The sequence below is a fragment of the Notolepis coatsorum genome (genome assembly GCF_963971535.1).
Source record: "Notolepis coatsorum genome assembly, chromosome: 5".
Lineage (NCBI taxonomy): Eukaryota > Metazoa > Chordata > Actinopteri > Aulopiformes > Paralepididae > Notolepis > Notolepis coatsorum.
The window spans coordinates 10,283,850-10,287,255 of record NC_140169.1 but is presented as its reverse complement, the minus strand read 5'-3'; positions in this window follow the sequence as shown (position 1 = coordinate 10,287,255).

Sequence of the window (3,406 nt, the reverse complement as noted above, 5' to 3'; positions counted from 1 at the left end):
AGCCCCGCCCAACAAGATGTAAGCCCTATCAAGCCCCGCCCAACAAGCTGTAGGCGCCTCAAGCCCCGCCCAACAAGATGTAAGCCCCATCAAGCCCTGCCCAACAAGCTGTAGGCCCCTCAAGCCCCGCCCAACAAGCTGTAGGCGCCTCAAGCCCCGCCCAACAATCTGTAGGCCCCTCAAGCCCCGCCCAACAAGATGTAAGCCCCTCAAGCCCCGCCCAACAATCTGTAGGCCCCTCAAGCCCCGCCCAACAAGCTGTAGGCCCCTCAAGCCCCACCCAACAAGATGTAAGCCCCTCAAGCCCCACCCAACAAGCTGTAGGCCCCTCAAGCCCCGCCCAAAAAGCTGTAAGCCCCTCAAGCCCCGCCCAACCAGCTGTAAGCCCATCAAGCTGTAAGCCCCTCAAGCCCCGCCCAACAAGCTGTAGCTGTAGGCAGTTGTTTGGGTGTCTTTGACTATTCTCTTAGCCTTGGCCCTGCAACGCCTGGTGTAAATGTCCTGGAGAGTGGGAAGCCCACCTCCGATGGTGCGTTCGGCTGATCGAGCCACTCTCTCAACTCACCATGCCTGTTCTTTTATGATTTGTTTACACTGAAATGTTTTAAAGTTAATGGATTGTGGCTTGATTCAGGCTGTGATTAAAATGACAGGAGTTTGGTGGTTAGCTTGGAAGGAAGGATCTGTTAAAAGCTGAACTACAGTCTATGAACAGCATCCGGATGTCAATAGCTCTTGATACCAAATCCCAATATGAACATTTCACGAGTGTTATTCAAGGTCTTGAGGTCTATGTTGTAGTTTGAAATGTTGTAGTATAAAATAAATTTAAAAAATAAATTAAAAGTCTGCATCAACCCAAAACCGTGCTACAACAATCCATTACACACAATTGATCTTGGGAATGGCTATCATAATATGTTACCTTGATAACGTCCCAAGCACGTATTCACTCTAAACTTAAAACATTTGAATACGTAAAAACCACAATGTTTATTATACATTTATGACAAGTGTGAGTGAAAGAAAATTACTTTTGAATGTTTTGTTTTTATATATGTATTGTGGCAGACTGGCTAGGGTGGTGCTAGAAGGCTGTTATATCTCAGCCAAGGTACTGGGGCATATGCCCATAATATTATTAGGAAGTCCGATGAGACTCCCGGCTGAACAGAGCGCATCAGCCCGATTGGCTGACACTTACACTAACCTCGTCCTCCCCCCTACACAGCAATAAAACGTCTGTTAAACTTGCTTCTACCTTGTACCGTGTGTATTTTATTAATTCCAATCTCATGACAGCTCAATATATATATATATTAAGGCTGTCAAATATATCGCGTTAATATCGCGTTAACTCCCGATTCTATTAATGCCACTAATTTTTTTAACTCAAGATTAACTAAAAAAGAAAATTTTTTTTTTTTTTTTACTAGACTTCACTCAGGTGTATTATTGATGCTCTCATTGATACTATGTTTGTTTCTGAAGTGTGTGTGTGTGTGTGTGTGTGTGTGTGTGTGTGTGTGTGTGTGTGTGTGTGTGTGTGTGTGTGTGTGTGTGTGTGTGTGTGTGTGTGTGTGTGTGTGTGTGTGAGATATAGAGAGAGAGGGGGGTGAGAGAGATGAGGAAGGGGCAAAAGAGAAAAAGAGCTGGGAGAGTGTGTGTGAGGGAGAGAGGGGGTGTGTGATTAATCAGCCCTTGTGTGTGTGAATGTAACAAGTTCTTAACGTTTTCTTTCCCCTATTATTTCATGCACACTTTATTCATTGTTTTAAATTATTATTTTCTTTTAAGTTATTTTGTGCATCACTCTGTTTTGAATTTGATGCAAATTTGCAATGCATGAGGGTCATCCTTTTGTGTTAAATGGCTGCACAAAGCAAGCATTTGTTGACTCGCATGTTGATAAGAGTATTAAAACTTGGAACTTGAAAAAGATCTGTTTAAGGTAAAAAAAATAAATAAAAAAAAATGCGATTAATTTGCGATTAATCGCGAGTTAACTATGGACAATCATGCGATTAATCGAGTTAAATATTTTAATCGTTTGACAGCACTAATATATATATATATATACCAACAGCTCAGAATAATTTGATGTAAGTCATTGGTTCTTTTAGTTCAGAGTGAGTGGTGAATAAAACACAGCAATAGAAGTATTACATATCAAATGAACAAGAATCTGAAGGACACAGGAGGCCCACGCGGCCCCAGAGTTAAATTCTTCTCTGACATAAAACAAGTTCTCTCACCAACCACCACCACACCTCTGGACTGCAGCGCCTCCTGTGGGTGGCGTGTCTTACTGAAGGTCTTCCCTGGTTTTCTCTCTGTTGGGCATGTACATTATTGCATACAAAACACAAGTATACCAAAATACTGCATTTTGGGGAAAACCTTTACTGTAACAATCTTTTAAAACCAGCTATGCTGAAAATGCAAAATGCATAAGCCTACTGATAATATATTGATAGTAGTGTTTTGTGGTTTTGTGATTGGTAGAAAGATATATTCATATGATGGCGTGTGTCATTTTGATGCAAAATGGTTTTGAAAGGTGATGGAGGACTCATTTGGGTGTACAAGCTCACACAAACATTTTACAGTACCATGGTTCGCTCTGAAATACATCACGTTACAGAAGCTGTAGTGTCTTTAAGTCCCACCTAAACAGCCTTGTTCACACACCATTTTATGAAAAGAAGATTATTTTATTGTCAATGTACACAAGGCAATTTAAATGTGTCTTTTTACATAACCCTCCTAGTTACATACATACACAAGATCCACAAAGAATGGATAGCACGGTGCAAGTTGCACCCTTACTTACAATTCATTATGAATTGAAAATGGGGGACCCTGATGTAAACAAGACGAAAGTCTTTCTCTGGTCTGCATCCCCTTAACAAGTGTGTGTATTGAGCCGTACTGTATTGTACCCATTCTGCAATCTGTTAATAAAATGTTCATTCAATCTATCAATCTGCACGGTGATTGATTGAATGAAAATGTTATTAACAGATTGCAATACAGTATGGCACAATACACACAATTGTTAAGCGGATGCAGACCAGAGAAAGACTTTCGTCTTGTTTACACCAGGGTCCCCCATTTTCAATTCATAATGAATTGTAAGTAAGGGTGCAACTAGCACTGTGCAATCCATTCTTTGTGGATCTAGCCCACAGTCCCCCACCCACACATATGCATTTCATCAGAGAGAGGTCAGAGCACAGGGTTGCCTGCAGTGCAGCACCCCTGGAACAGTTTTTGGGGGTTCAGTGCCTTGCTCAAGGGCAGGATGAAAAACATCTTGTACTAATCCATTCCTTTCCTCCTTGTCAAAGATCAGTTTCTGTTGGTCTGAAGCTACCAACAGGCTTCTCTCAGGAGCTGTTTTCTC